We start from the raw sequence: 16,277 nt of genomic DNA, 5'->3' as shown, positions 1-16,277 counted from the left end.
AAACAGAGATTCAAATATGTGTACACCAGTGTTCCTAGCAACATCATTCACAATAGCCAAAACCCCATAATGTCCCATAACAGAAGAATGGATAACAAGATGTAATATATACAATGGAACATTATTCAACCTTAAAGATGAATCAAATTTGGATTCATGCTACAACATGAATGAAACTTGAAAACATGATGCAAGGTGAAATAAACCAGACATGAAGGAATAAATGTATGCTTTCACTTAGGCTTTTTAAAGGTTTTATGTATTTATTTGTCAGAGAGAGAGAGAGAGAGAGCCCCTGCAAGGGGAACAGCAGGCAGAGGGAGAAGCAGGCTCCTCACTGAGCAAAGAGCCCAATGTGGAACTCAATCCCAGGACCCTGGGATCATGACCTGCGCTAAGGCAGACGCATAACTGGCAGAGCCACCCAGGCCTTCCTGTATGATTTCACTTAAGGGAGGCCCCTAGAACAGGCAAATTCATAGAACTAGAAAGAAGAATGCGGGTTACCAGGGGCTGGAGGCAGAAAGGGGAGTTACTGTTTAATGGATACTGAGTTGTAGTTTGGGTATAATTAATAAGATCTGAAAACAATGTTGTGAATGTACTCAGTCCCACTGAAATGTACATCTAAAAATGGTTAAGTGGAGGGGGACCTGGATCGCTCAGTAGGTTAAGCACCTGCTCTTGGTTTCAGCTCAGGTCATGATCTTGGGGTCTTTGGATCAGGCCCCACGTTGGGCTCCAAGCTCAGTGAGGAGGCTGCTTCAGATTCTCTCTCTCCCTCTCCCTTTGCTCCTCCCCTCCCCTCCACTCACACTCTCTACCTCTCTCTAAAATAAGTAAAATATATTTAAAAATATATAATTAAATAAAAAATAAAATATTTAAAAATGGTTAAGTGGGGAGGGGTGCCTGGGTGGCTCAGTTAAAGCCTCTGCTTTCAGCTCAGGTCATGATCCCAGGGTCCTGGGATCGAGCCCCACATCAGGCTCTCTGTTCAGCGGGGAGCCTGCCTCCTCACCCTGCCGCCTGCCTCTCTGCCTACTTGTGATATCTATCAAATAAATAAATAAAATCTAAAAAAATGGTTAAGTGGTACATTCTATGTTATTTATATTTACCACCATGAAAATGTTATGTGATTTATATATATAAAAAAAAAGCCTTCACAACTCAGTTGTAGCTATCACCAGTATAGCGTTTACTATGTTCCAGGCACTTTTTCTAAGCGATTCACTTATTGAAACCTCAAAACAACCCTGTGAGTTAGGTGTTAATATTATCAACCCCATTTTAAAGATGAGGAAATTGAGGTACAGAGAAGTTGAGTAACTTGCCCAAGGTCACACAGCTATTGTAAATGGTGAAGTTGAGATTCGAGGTCAGGCATTCTGGCTCCAGTGTCAACGCCTCAAGCCACTATGCTGTGCTGCACTCATGTGAATGTATAGAGAGGTCTGGTAGAAAACACATTTGTGGAGAGGTAAGTGGGATGGGGTCGGATACTCCATGGAGACTGAATTTTATCTAGAGTATCTTAATTTATTGCAAGGACAAGAAATTCATGTAGTATTACATAATTTAAAATAAGTAAAGAAAACAATATATGGCAGGGGGGAAATGGGCAAAAGGCTTGAATAGCACTTCACAAAAAGTGCTGTTCAGATGGCTTGTATAACCATGGAAAGATGCTCAACCCCAGGAATCACTGGGAAAAGACAAAGGATATAGCTATGCAACCATTAGAATGGCCAACATTAAATTAAAAAGATGGAAAAGGGTGGGCTCCTGGGTGGCTCAGTGGATTAAAGCCTCTGCCTTCAGCTCAGGTCATGATCTCAGGGTCCTGGGATCGAGCCCCACGTCAGCCTCTCTGCTCAGCAGGGAGCTTCTTCCCTTCCTCTCTCTGCTTGCCTCTCTGCTAAATAAAATCTTAAAAAAAAAAAAAAGATGGAAAAGGGGAAGCAGTTGAAATTCTTACACATAACTCTTGGGATGGAACTTGGTACATTTTCTTTGGGAAAGGTAAACACGTGCGCCCTCGGTGACCAGCAGTTTCACTCAGGTACATAGCTAGCAGAAACGAATATGTTTACCAAAAGGCATATTTATTTAAGTATTTGTTTATGTATTTCAGAGAGAGAGTGAGTGAACACTAGCAGGAGGGGCAAAAGGAGAGGAAGAGAGAATCTCAAGCAAACTGCACGCTGAGTGAGGAATAGACTGGGGGTTCGATCTCATGAGATCATGAGACTGAGATCATGACCCTGAGATCATGACCTGAGCCCAAACCAAGAGCCAGACACTTAACCATCTGCACCACCCAGGCATCCCACCAACCCCACCAAAAGACGTATTCTTTTTATTTTTTAGATTTTATTTATTTATTTGACAGAGAGAGAGAGAGAGAGATCACAAGTAGGCAGAGAGACAGGCAGAGAGAGGGGGAAGCAGGCTCCCTGATGAGCAGAGAGGCTGATGCGGGGCTCGATCCCAGGACCCTGAGATCATGACCTGAGCTGAAGGCAGAGGCTTAACCCACTGAGCCAGGCAGGAGCCCCCAAAAGACAGATTCTAGATTGTCATAGCAGCACTATTCATAATAGCCCCCAAATGGAAATTACCCGGATGCTCACCGACAATAGAATGGATAAATACACTGTATTTCATTCACACAATGGAATACTACACAGCATTAAGAACAAACGACCTATAGATACACCCAGTAACGTGGGTGAATCTGACAATGTTGATTCAAAGAGGACCCTTGTTGTAAATTTCATTTATATGCAGTGTAAAAACGGGGAAAACTCATCAACAGCCACAGATATCAGGGTAGAGGTTTTTGTCGTGGGGGGGGGGGTGGTGACTGGACGGGTTCCGGGGGATGGGCTTCGGAGAGGTGGTCACATTCTTTTTATTTGGGTGCAGGTTAAAGGGGGTGTGTCTCTCTGAATTATTAATCGAGATGTATATTTGTGATTTGTGTATTTCTTGGTATCCGCGTTATAGTTCCATTTCCAAATTCTATGAAAATCTCATCATCCATCCTTCCATCAGCTATCCTAGTGCGTGCCCACTATGTATCAGCCACTGGCCGGGCCACGGGATCTCACGGTGAATCCAAGCATCCCCGCCTCCCCTTCCTTCCTCGCGATTGGCTACCTTTCCGACCAATGGCGGAAGGGTTCACCACTCCCTGACATCCCCCGCGGCATCAGCAAGACGCTCTTTCCCCGTTCGGTTTGTAGGAGGCGCTATGAGCTCATTGACTTCTGCAAGAGAGCAGACCTGGTCTCCACCCTCTGATTCTTTGAAGCTCTGAGGAATGTAGAGAGAATTTGCTCCAGCACATTCCCCCTCTTTGCAAAACTCTTCTGTGGATTTTTCTGGCTGTGCCTCTCTCCGATCAGGGTCCAGAACCCCTGACCCTCATACCACCTGGCCTCCCTGGCTGATGTGACGTCCAGTCCTCGGGGCCTTTCAGGGTGATGCTTGGGAAATCTTGATAATGGCTGGGGCCAGCAGTCTGCACTTCTCTCTGTCAGCTAATTGTTTACTAGGTTGTTTATTTATCCTGGAGTGGAGGCTAGCCGGGTGTGCGGGGGCGGCTGCCCCCAGGGAAGCCTGTTTCCTGTGGTTGGCTTGCTCAGCTAACACCAGCCCTCCAGCGCACTGGAAAGAATTGCAGAGCTGGGAAGGCGCTCCTTGATCGTTCCGACTGTTCAGTCAAGGAAAACACTGCATGAGCCCCTGCCTAGTGCCTTGACCTGTACTGGACACATCAACAGTGGCTGAGACAGCCTTGACCCTGCACTTTCGGGGTTCACGGTCCGGTGGGAGAGAAAGACCCATCACTAGACAGGGACAACTCAGAGTGGTCAGGGATTGGCTGGAGGACCCAAAGGGGCTCTGGGAGGGTAGAGGGAGTGCCTGACCAAGACTGTTAGGTTAAGAGGGCCTTCTGGATGAGGGGCCCCATGAGCTAGCATCTGAAAGAGGGGTAAGAGTTAGTCATTAGACACGGATTGTATCTTTTCAGCCATCCCTGTAGTTTAGCATTGGGTTCATTCATTTATTCATTAACGAGTATTTATTGTGGGCCTTTTGCTGGACTGAAGAAATAGCCAGAGTCCCTGTCTTCAAAGGGCTTTCGCATAAAATGGTGATACCAATACAGAACTTCGGGCCCTGGTGGAGTGTTATGAAGAAGCAGTTTGTGTGTAGTCATTAGACCCCCACTGTTGGGTTCAATTTCCAATCTGCCACTGACTAGCTGTGTAACCTCCCTGTGCTTTAGTTTAGCAGAACCATAACAGCTGTAACCTACTCATAAGATGCTGAGGATTAATGTTAAATTAATGTTTAAAGTGTTATAGAATGTTGCCTAGTATAAAGTACGGTTTTCATCAAATAAGGAGTCAGACCAAATCTGGGAGGTCACTCTGAGGAAGTGGTGTTAAGCTGAGACTCACAGGACTAGGTAGAGTCGACAGACTCCTAAAGACAGGAAGGTTCAGAGTGAAGCCTTTGTTCTTTATTCTGGGTGTTGGTAGTTCATAATCTTTCCAAGAATTGAATGACCTTGGAGTTATAAAGACAGTTATAAAGACATATTAATTTGAGGTGGGGAATATGGTATTCCCTTAACTGATGCCAAAATCATTTATAAACCAAGGTTTGCAGTGATAGCCTAAAGAAAACCTGGGCCATGCACTTGGTTTGGCTCACAGTACTCAAACTTAAAAAACAACAAAAAACAGTCACAGACATCTAAAAATCAGATTATATGCATAAAAAATTGCTGAATTAAAAAAGTCAAGGGAGAGGACTCTGATCAGTAGCCAAAAAACCTTTATTTAATGGATTTTTCAGGAGGGGCACCTGGATGGCTCAGTCCGTGGAGCATGTCACTGTTGATCTCGGGTTGTGAGTTCGAGCCCGATATTGACTGTAGAGATTTAAAAAATAATAATAATAAAATAATAAAATAAAGTTTAGCACTTTACAAATATATCTTATTTAATTCTCTCAGCAACCCTGCGAGGGAGGTACAATTATTATTCCATTTTGTAGATCAAAAGACTGAGGAAAGAAACGCAAAATGTAATAGGAAACAGCCCTTCTTCATGCATTCCGTAAATATTGACTCAGTGCCCAGAACGCTCATCTTCCACCATGCGTACTTCCGGAGGGGTCCCAGAGGAAACCCTCCTCAGTTTCCAACTCAAGGGTTACGGCAGTGCCTCTTTCCATCACTGTTTCCCCTGTACGAGCCGGAACTGACATTTGATTTGCAGTCATTTGCATAATGCTGACTTGGAGGTCAGGCTGCACGCAGAAGCAGACCCTTGTCCGTCTCCCGGGCTCCGGGCGATCACAGAACCCAGAGCAAACCGCATCAAGTGGCGCGTTGCGCCTGCAGATTTTCTTCACTGCCGAGGGAAAGAGCACGCGCTCCCTAGCCCTGCCCCTTCTTCCGGAACGACAAATTGCCAGGCTTGGATTGGGCTGAGGCGGGCCACGCCTCCTTGTGTTCCCCAATCAACTCCCTCGCTGGGTGTTCACCCTTCTCCCCAGCCCCTCCCCACCGCCCCACGTTACGTCGCTCCAACTCGCCGCCTCCGTTATCCCAGGGGCTGAGGCTCGCGCGGCTAACCCACCTCCCCTCGCGTCCTATTGGCTGGTCAGGTCCCGCGCGAGCGGGATCGCGCCCTTCGCCCCCGCCCCCAAAACCGGGCCATGCCTCTCCCCTCCCGCTTTCTCCACGAGCTCCCGCAAGGAGGGGATCGGCTGCTTCTGGCGCGCGCAAGGGTGCGCGCTACTCCCGCGGGCCACGCCCTCCGCCTCGCGCCAGTCTGTCCCGCGCACGCGCACTTGCTCACAGCATTCCCTCTGCCAGGTCGCAGGCTGCTTGGTGCTGTCTCGCGCCGCAGCCACCGCAGTAGCGGCATTTCTTTGAGGCGTACACGCATGATGGCCTCCGCGCTCGTTCCCAGCCAGAGGCCGTGGTAGTGGCACCGAGCCCCTTGGGCGCGTAGGCACCCTCGCTTCGTCTCCTGCTTGGCGCCGGTTATCCCCTTGCGGCGCGCGCCCAGGGGCCGTTATCCTCCTGCAACGGTCTGCACGCCACGCACGCGCAGTAGTGAGGAGCGCGCGCGCACGGGAGCGGCGGCCGCAGGAAGGAGGTGCCGCCGTCGCCATTGCGAAGGAGGGAGGGAGCGAGCGAGCGAGGCTGGTCCGCCCTCCCCCTGGTTCCCGCCCCTCCCCCCTTCCCCTCCCCGCCCCCCCGCCCCGAGGGAGAGCCGCGGCGCGGCGGGAGGAGGAGGTGGAGGAGGTGGAGGAGGCGGAGGAGGGAGCCCGCGAGGGAGGGTCTGCCCGGCCCCCCGCCGCCGGAGCCGCCGCCGCCGCCTCAGCAGCCGCTGGACGAGGAACAGCAGAACATGGCGCCGGGGCCGCCGTCGCCGCTGCTGGGATCCTGGAGGCCGGAGCCGCGCTGAGGGCGCCCAGCTGGTGAGTGCGCGAGCTCGCGGGCCCCGGCGGCGAGGTCGGGCGCCGCCCCGCTGCGGGGTCCAAGGGGAGGCGGGGACGGCGGGGCCCGGAGCCCGCGAACAATGGAGGAGCCGGAGGGGGAGGGGAGGGAGCGGCCCCCCAACCCCCCGGGCCCCGCCGGTCCCGCTGCTTCGCGCTGCGGCCCGGCCCGCGGGGCCCGCCCGCCCTTCGGACCTGTCCCTGCTCGCCCCAGCCTTGCTGTCCCCGCGTCTGCCCCCACCTTCCGACCCATTTGAGATCTCGGTGTCTGTCTCGGCCACCCCCTCCTCACTTAAGCCACTCTGCTCCCAATTCTGCGCCTCCCCTTTCCCTCTTCCGCCCCTCAGTAATGCCCTTCGCTCCTCCTGGACGCTGCAGTGCTCTTGGGACCCACCTCCTCAGTGACCCTTTTGCATCCCTTAATTTTGGACCTTCACTTTGAGAATCGTGACCCGCCTGCCCCCTCTTCGATTCCACTCTCACCACCCTCTGGATCTGTACCCGTCTTTGACCCGTCTACTGTGATCCGTCCTCTGTTTGCACCCCCAGGAACTGTCCTTTAGGACCCGTGGTTCCACCTCCTTGGAGATCCATCAGAGACCTTGTTCATCTTGGCACTGCTGCTCCTAGGTCTTCTTGAACTTAATTCCGCCTCCCTCTTGGGCTCTACTGCCCACTCGCGGAACCTGGTGCACCCCGAGATGCCTCTAAGCTCTGTGACCCTTCCATGCCTCTCAGTTCAGTCTCCTGCTCCCTCTCACACTTCGGTTGCACCATGCTCACCTCCTCCCCTTCTCAGATCTTGCTCCCATTTACCATTCAGACTTTTTTCTCTTCCAGACCTTTCTGTATACCCGATCTGTCCTTTGCCCAATCTCAGATCCTCTGTGCTCCCTAACCTGCTGGCTTTTCGACTCTGCCTTCTGCGAAGAGCCTCTCCCCACAACTCCCCCGACCCTGCAGCTCTCATTTCTGCCATTCACTTCTCTGACCTCTGTAACTCAGCCTGTCCGCAGCCTCAGTGCTGCCCTGCAGGCCCCAGTTCTGCCCAGTAGTTCTCCTTGCGGTTTCCTCTCCTCTCCACCTCCTCATTGGCACTGTTGAGCTGTCTCATTCATTCGTTCCTGCTTTCTTTGACCTGTTTCCCCTTCAGTTCTCTGCTTGAGACCTGCTCCCAGCCTCCTCTTTGCTCTAAGTCTTCTCCTCTCCGTTTTGCCTTCCTTAGACTTGGCCTTTACCTCTCAAATCTTTGCTACGTTCTCTGACCTATCGTCCCCTTTCCTTCCCATTTCGCTGCATCTCATAGACCTGCCCCAAATCCTTTTTGCACCTGCTCTTACCATTTGTTCAGCTCTGCCCCATCGGCTCTAACGTTTTTCTCCCAGCTCTGCCCCTTTTGGAGCTGTCCACTTGCCCACCTATCTTTTTGACCCGTTTTAACTTTACTATTGCTGTTCCCTGTTTGAGTGGTTCTCTTTAATCCTGGCCATCGCGTAATTCCATCCCACCTGTATTCTCTCTCAATTCTAAGTTTTCCACCTGACCTCCTCCCCCACCATTTTGATTCAGCCCTCAACCTCCACTCTTTCCTTCCTTGTATTTGTTCTCCCTCCTTTGTCCTACATTTTACCTTTTTTTTTGAGTTCTCTTTCTCTTAGTTCTACCTAGTAGTAGAGATATCTTCTCAACCATTCCTTCCTTTCACTGGCTGCCCCCCATCCATCCCCCCAGAGCCATCTCAGTTCTTGGATAGATTCTCCCTCCCTTTGATACCCAAGTCCCAACTCTGTTCATCGTTTATTTGTTTCCTCACTTTTGCTTTCCCTTTGTATCCTGCCAGTCGCCTTCTCTTCCCATTAGGTTCCTGTCAGGATTTCTTCTCCCTGCTCCCCAGCCTTGACCTGCCCATTCCCACCGAGTGCTTCCCCTCTTCAGGCCAGGCTTGTCTTCCTCTAGCCTCCAGTCCCCAGCTTTGGAGGGGAAGGGGCTGGGTTGGGCCCCGAACTCTCTAGGCTCTGGTTTAGATTGCAGATTCACTCGGAACCCTGACCCTCAGGGTTTTATCCCCAGGGATCTTGAGGTCTGGGTAAATATGTGGGGGTGGTTGGCTGGTTCCTGCTCTCTGGAGTCTGGGATTGTCGTCCCTATTTTCCCAACTTCTACCGAGGTCAGTGATGGTGAGGGAGAAGGGCTCTTTCTATTGCCCCCCCCCCCCTTTTTCCCTCTCATTCCCATCTTATTCCCCAGCCCCTTTAGATCTCTGGGCTTTGCAGCTTTGTGATGTTTGGAACAGGAGAGTGCAGCTGCTCATAGGTCTTTCTTCTCTTTCTCACTTTCCCTCCCTCTTTCTCTGAGCTATTGTAAAGAGACAATTTTATTCTCGTGTCCCCCCCCCCACCCCCCCCAGCCAACACCGCTTGGGAGAACTTAGAAGTGTGCCTTTTTTGCCTCCCCCCCCAACAACGGTCTCATTTTTGTTTTACCTCTGGCTGGGGAAGTGCTAGTTCTCAAGTTCTCCCCAATCCCTCAGGGGTTATAGCCCCATTTGGTGTTTACTGTTCTGGGGCTGCAGAAGCTGTAGTCTTGCCTTCTTCCCTAATGGCCTCTGGTTTGCAGTGTGACCTTTGGGAGGGTGGGCTTATTTCTTTTCATTTCTTTTCACCTCTGGCCCAGGAAGGCTCTAGCTTCCTGGTCTTCGAAAGGATTAGGGCCCGAGTTTGGAAAGCCCATTGCGGTTGTTTGTTGAAAGAGAGAGTGCCAAGTGTCACTCAGATTTCTGCCCTCTGGTGCTGCAGGGCTCCCAGCCACAGGAGCTGAAAGCCTCTGGGCAGATCCATGCTGGGGGGCGGGGGGCTCTTTGGTGTACTAGAAGTATGTGGGTGGACCCTGACCTTCCCCAAGCCTTGTGAGTGACCTGATTTGGCTGAGTGAGGAAAGAGTGCCAGGAACGGGCTGATACGAAAGGATTTTTGGTCTTACTACCTGAGAAGTATACCTTAGCTACCTTTCCTGTTGGGGGTGGGGTTTAGGAAATCTATTCAGAGAAAGAGGTGTGCTTTTTTTGTTTTTGTTTTTGCTTTTTTTTAACAGAAAAGTCATCTAACCATTTTCTGTCCTTAACTTGGAAGAGGGAAACTCGCAGGCTCTAGGTTTATTTATTTTATTTCTTAAGTAAATCAAAAGCCTGATCCCCCCCCCCCCCCCCCCCCGCCCCGTGGCCTAGGGCAATTGCATATTAAAGCAGCCATCCAGCTGTGAAGGAGCATTTACTGGAAGGACTTTATTTCTTAACTGAGCTATGATCAAACTTTGTTTACTTCAGCACTTATTTAGAAATAGTTCTGTGTGAATACTTGAAATAAAAAGCATCCACTGTTATCTGCAGAATTGGACCATTGACTCATCAAATGTTAGGGTATTTGTCTATGATACAGTAAGGGGGCCTAAATCATAGATCCATGTGGTTCATTTAGCTTCTGAATTCTTAGCACTTTAAATTTTCTGACAAGCAGAGTCTGGTAATTTTAATTATCTATAGCATGTATCTTCAACATTATTATTATTAATTTTTTTTCTGCCATTATTGATTTACAGAATTTTGGTTCATCTTTCTGTTGGTTTCCATTCATTTTTGAATTTTGGTCTTGTGAATCATGAATCAGTCTCTGAATTTATTTTAGCGTTTATGTTTTCCATGTTGATATAAATAGTTGCTTTTTATTCTTAATGGGGAAGTGATGGCTAATTAAGAATAAGATAATTGGGGCGCCTGGGTGGCTCAGTTGGTTAAAGCCTCTGCCTTCAGCTCAGGTCATGATCCCAGGGTCCTGGGATCAAGCCCCACATCAGGCTCTCTGCTCAGTGGGGAGCCTGCTTCCTCCTCTCTCTCTGCCTGCCTCTCTGCCTACTTGTGATCTTTGTCTGTCAAATAAATCAATAAAATCTAAAAAAAAAAAAAAAAAAAAAAAGATAACTGTGTATGTAATTCTGCTTAAATTTGTGTTTTAGAGTTTTAACATCACTGGCAGCACAGAAAGTTTTTGCATGGCCAAAGCCTAAGTTTACATAATAGGAAGAGAGGAGACAGAACAACAAAGGGGTGATTTTTCTTCCTAAACTGGTAACTGATGTTAAAAAGATTGTCGCATTTCTTTGATGGCTGCAGAGCCTCCAATCTCAGTGTCATCATTTGCTTTCATAATGGAATTGGGTGCTACCAAAATCTGAGGTGTTAGCCTTGGCCTTTTGGAACCCTTGTATGCCAGTGGGCGTGGGGTTGGAGCAGGAGATGGCAGTATATGACTGTTTTCTTTCTTTCTTTTTTTGGGTTTCACATTCCTAGTCTGAAATTGAGTGTGCTGTCCAGCTCTGGTTGTAGATTCTTGTCCTGGACCACATAGCAAGTTAGAGCTGGGACTGTGTGACTGGACTCCTGGTGCTACTCTTAACCCCTCCATCCCCCCTCTCCCAGCATCAAATCCTGTAGGTCAGAACCAGGGGTAAGGGCTCCTTCTCTGGGGGATGCGATAAAATGAACCGGATTGCCTTTGTTGTATATGTCTTTCAAACATAAACACTGTCTCTTTTTCAACCATTCCTGTGAAAATTAGTTTATAATTTTTGGGGAAAGGGACATCCAGATTGTATTCACTACGTAACTAAAACCATACACTTCTTTTAAAAGCAATATGGAATCTTTCAAACTGAGTCATTGTTGACCTAGGCTCTCAAACAGCAGCGTCTGAATAGCACTTGAATTGCTGGTATTAAGAAATGCAAACAAATCATTCATGTTCATCTTCCTGAAAGTTTATTTCTATTTAATTTTTGATACAGTGCTTTAGTGAGGTTTTGTCTATGAAGAATTCTTGAAAATAACTTTTGGCATCTGTCAGTCTGATTTTCATTTATTTGCTTCCATGGTGTTAAGATGCACCATTAAGTTGATATATTAGCAGAGAACCAGGTACTTTAAGCCATGAACCATCATCACAGGAAAGTAATATTTACTTCAGTTGAGAATAGCCAGACTTGCCCATCTCCTTCATTTTCCTTTATTGAAATGAGCATTTTTGTTTTATGAAATTTGTGGCAGTTGTGACTGTTGCATTATGCATCTGTGGTATTTCGTACCTTTTTTGTTCTCCCAGTGTCTCTGCATTCTTATTTGGGAAATGTCCTTTTGCCGGTCACTATGGTAATATTTGCACTGGGAAATCAAATTTGAACAATTGAGAGGCAGCTTCCTATGGTGTAAAGAATGTTGAATTGACAATGAAGAAACTCAGGCCCTAGCCCCAACTCTGCTCTCACTAGCTGCATGACTTTGGCCAAATCATTTTCACTTCTCTTGGCTACAGTTTCTTCATTTGAAAAATGAAGGGATTATACTAGTTGGTTCCCATTCTGCCTTATTTTATAGCTAATAATACTAGATTGTTTCTTCTTTCCAGATAGTAAACCCCTTGAGGGTGGGGACCCTCGTTTTTTTTTTTTTTAAGATGTTATTTATTTATTTGTCAGAGAGATCACAAGTAGGCAGAGAGGCAGGCAGAGAGAGAGGAAGAAGCAGGCTCCCCGCTGAGCAGAGAGCCTGATGTGGGGCTCAATCCCAGGACCCTGAGATCATGACCTGAGCTGAAGGCAGAGGCTTAACCCGCTGAGCCACCCAGGCGCCCCCCTTGTATATTTTTTTATTTCCCGTCATACCTAGCAAAATACCTTCCACATAGTAGACCCCCCCCACTACATATATGTTGAACCCAAACAGGTGCCAGAGCCTTTTTGTTTTTCTCTTTTGAAGGGTAGGTGGGTGGAGAGATGTGCACCAAGTATTTTGGCCATTTTTAGGCTTTAAATTCTCAGAGGGCATGCCCTCCTGGTCAGCATTTAATCCTCAAATATGCATAATACCATAAGTGTCCTGACCAGGGTTACACAGCTGAGAGGTTGCAAGCTGTGTTATGAATCCGTGTCTGTCTGATTCCAAGAGCTGTGTTTATTTTATTAGTCTGCCTTGTTTCTCTGGGATAGAAGAATAAGCTACAGTTCATCCCCTTAAGGAATTTATAGTTAGTTGTGAATGATTAGCTATATATGATATACGCTGGGTTGAGGGAATTATTTGTTGAGTAGTTTGATGAATTTCTGCATTCTTGAGCAGTGGCCCTGTATTAATAGTCTTAAAGGCTTCCATATTCAGAGACTGCTGAACACACAGTTGGTTCTATGGCACACCATTTTGAAAAAAAATATATAGCCCAAGTACCAGTTTATCTAGCCAGCATGTTGACAAAGTTGAGCATTTGATTTCTTTTTTTTTTTTTTTAAGATTTTATTTATTTATTTGAGAGAGAGAGAGATCACAAGTAGGCAGAGAGGCAGACAGAGAGAGGGAAGCAGGCCCCCTGCTGAGCAGTACCCCGGAGACAGGACTCGATCCCAGGACCTGAGCCGAAGGCAGAGACTTAACCCACTGAGCCACCCAGGTGCCCAAGCATTTGATTTCTGACCATTTTCAAACCCAGATGTGTGTGTGTGTGTATTCCACACCCACTTATATTCCACATATATATATGTAAAGTTGTCCAAAATAAATAATATAGTAAGATAGACATATTTGGTCATGTAATGACTCCTTAAGTCTATATTTTCTTTGGTAAGTAGAAAAGTATCTGAGTGGCTCCTAATTGACAGTTTTCAATTGAGAAAATTCTTTAGACAGCTAGAAATGTATAGACAAAAATACACTAAGCCCCTTGACTTATTTGGGTGGAACTAACGACAGTGCTTTTTTCATGAATCAGAAAGTTATTAAATAATATTGGGATGAAAAAATGAAACAACAAAAATAATGTTGGAATGAAAGTGTGCTGCCTGGGGGGCGCCTGGGTGGCTCAGTGGGTTAAAGCCTCTGCCTTCGGCTCTGGTCATGATCCCAGGGTCCTGGGATCAAGTCCCACATCAGGCTCTCTGCTCAGTGGGGAGCCTGCTTCCTCCTCTCTCTGCCTGCCTCTCCGCCTACTTGTGATCTCTCTCTCTGTCAAATAAATAAATAAAATCTTTGGGGGGGGGGAAGGTGTGCTGGCCAGCTACAGCTTAACAGCCTCCTGAAGTGTAAAAAATTAAAAAAAAAAGTTACATTGTACTTCTCCCCATCTCCATTTAAAAGAAAGGTCAAAATCATGGCTTCCTCTGTTATAGCTTGCACACTTAGGAATAAGACAAAAGAAAATGATTACTGTTAATTGCCATGGGCAATTAAAAAGGATTCTTTGTTCAGTAACAGATTGATTGTGTACAAATGAAAGCCAGTACTGCATTAATACAAGATTATTAGATTCTCGAAATTTGCATCTTTAACTAGAGTGGCTTTTACTTCAAGGGAATTATTTCAGTGGGAATAGTGTACTTCAAATGCTTGGTGATAAAAGTATCATTAGATCTTTATTTCCCCAAAATGTTAAGTTTGTAGGTAGAAGGCTGGTGGATGTTGCTTTTGTGATAGCATTTCTAATGTCCTGAAATAATTGAATACTTTTTGAATGCTGCTGACTTCTCAGAGATTTTTTCCCTCTGATCAGTCTGTCACTAGAGGAATGCAGATAAAACCTTTGGTAAACGAGGAAAAAGGGAAAGAGTCCTCTCAGTGCTTAGGCAGTGGGTCTCCGCTGTTGGCATGTGCCCAGCATTAGCTCACAGCCGTAAAGGTTTAAAAATGGCAGCATTAGCTGAAATAGTTGTGATTTCATGTTCTGTATGAATACAAGGAATACACATATTATATACAGAACTTTAACTTTTTTTTACTAAAAAAGATTAAGGTACAACTTATATGCAGAAAATTACATAAATCTGAAGGCATACGTTTCTGAATTTTCTACATATTGCCCAGACCTATTTTTCATATGATGGGGCATCATTTCCCACACACTTTTTTTTTTTTTTTTAAGATTTTATTTATTTATTTGACAGAGAGAGATCACAAGTAGGCAGAGAGGCAGGCAGAGTGAGAACTCTGCTGAGCAGAGAGCCCGATGTGGGACTTGATCCCAGGACCCTGAGATCATGACCTGAGCCAAAGGCAGAGGCTTAAACTCACTGAGCTTCCCAGGTGCCCAAAGATTTTATATCTTTTAAAATATTGTCAGGGTGCCTGGGTGGCTCAGTCCATTAGGCCTGACCCTGCATTTGTCTCAGGTCAAGATCCCAGGACCTTGGGATCAAGCCCTGCATCCGGCTCCCTCTCTGTCATAAATAAATAAGTAAGTAAAATCTTTAATAAATAAATACAAAATAAAACATTGCCAAAATGTTTTCCAGAAAGTTTACACCAAGTTTTCGTGCCAGACAGTGCTGATTGTACCACCAGCAGTGACTACTACCTATTTCCCTTTTAATTCCCAGCAAACAAGAGACCCCAAAATTCTGGAATTACAACACAAATAGGGAAGATCTGTTATTAAAAGAATGCTTTTGTCATTTGTGGTAATTTGTACCAGGTCACTATTATCCCATTCGTGATCAGGTATGTGACTTGGAACAAACTTGGCAAAGTTACAAATATCATTTTATACAATTCACATTCCTACAGTAAAATCAGGACTTAAATGCCTCACACATGGAGATGCTCAAAAATTTTTCAACTTATTAACAAGTGTGTGGGAGGGCGCCTGGGTGGCTCAGTGGGTTAAGCCTCTGTCTTCGGCTCAGGTCATGATCTCAGGGTCCTGGGATCGAGTCCCACTTCAGGCTATCTGCTGAGCAGAGAGCCTCCTTCCCCCTCGCTCTCAGCCTACCTCTGTGCCTACTTGTGATCTCTCTCTCTCCGTCAAATAAATAAATCTTTTAAAAAATTTCTTTTAAGATGTAAATTATTTAGGGCTATTAAGCAGAGGAGGGAACAAACCTGTACTTTGTAGCTCTAGAGGATAGAGATCCAGGGAGACAAGTTTTATTTTTCCTTTTTCCTCTCCATGCAACCAATATTTGGGTATCTACCCTGTTGAGAGTCCTGGTTATAAAGAGCATGCCTCTTCCTCAGAGAGTTTATATACTGTTTATTTTTAAAATTTTTTCTAATATTTTATTTATTTATTTGACAGAGAGATCACAAGTGGGCAGACAGGCAAGCAGAGAGAAAGAGAGAGAGAGAGAGAGAGAGAGAAGCAGGCTCCCTGCTGAGCAGAGAGCCCGATGTGGGACTTGATCCCAGGACCCTGAGATCATGACCTGAGCTGAAGGCAGTGGCTTAACCCACTGAGCCACCCAGGCACCCTTATATGCTGTTTATTAAAACAAAAGCAGTTCTTCCCTTACAGGTAACACAAGGAACACCATGTTTCGGTACCAGAAAGTAAAATATTTAGAAAGCCGGTGGCGTGATCCCCGCCCCCTGATCTTATCTTAAAGAATTAGGTGTGACTAAACATTTCAGCACAAGAAGATGTTGACCTGGAAGATAGAGTTCATCTTATTATAAGGAAGAACTTCTTAAAAAATTTTTTTATCTATTTATTTGAGAGAGAGTGAGTGGATGCGTGCAAGCAGTGGAAGGGGCAGATGGAGAGGGAGAAGCAGATTCCCTACTAGGCAGGGAGACCTACGCTGGGCTGGATCCCAGGACCTTGTGATCGTGACCTGAACCGAAGGCAGACACTTAACCTACTGAGCTACCCAGGTGCCCCGAGAATGAACTTTTTAAGAACGTGGTTCAGGTTCATGTTTTATCTTGAGTAAGGAATAAT

At 46.6% G+C, this 16,277-nt stretch overlaps 1 protein-coding gene and 2 long non-coding RNA genes across 3 annotated transcripts in view; 1 reads left to right on the top strand and 2 right to left on the bottom strand.

Moving 5' to 3' along the window:
* The window catches only part of LOC309853009, an 83,703-nt gene that overhangs the window by 2,320 nt on the left and 65,106 nt on the right, over positions 1-16,277 (bottom strand). The gene's annotated exons all lie outside the window — the stretch shown is intronic.
* LOC309853003 lies at positions 4,838-6,033 on the bottom strand. The gene is made up of 2 exons (XR_014305482.1): positions 5,886-6,033; positions 4,838-4,951 (listed from the first exon to the last, which is right to left on the bottom strand). It is a non-coding gene; the product is annotated as an uncharacterized lncRNA (long non-coding RNA).
* Positions 6,211-16,277, top strand: part of ARHGAP35 (Rho GTPase activating protein 35) — a 125,435-nt gene continuing 115,368 nt past the window's right edge. Inside the window, exon 1 of the mRNA XM_082710557.1 lies at positions 6,211-6,513. The gene's annotated coding sequence lies outside the window, so the exon portion shown is untranslated. The remainder of the gene's footprint in view (positions 6,514-16,277) is intronic.

The sequence above is a fragment of the Mustela nivalis genome, assembly GCF_964662115.1.
Source record: "Mustela nivalis genome assembly, chromosome: 18".
In the NCBI taxonomy this organism is placed as follows: Eukaryota; Metazoa; Chordata; class Mammalia; order Carnivora; family Mustelidae; genus Mustela; species Mustela nivalis.
The sequence above is the reverse complement of the archived record's forward strand: the minus strand, read 5'-3'. Positions and strand labels throughout refer to the sequence as shown.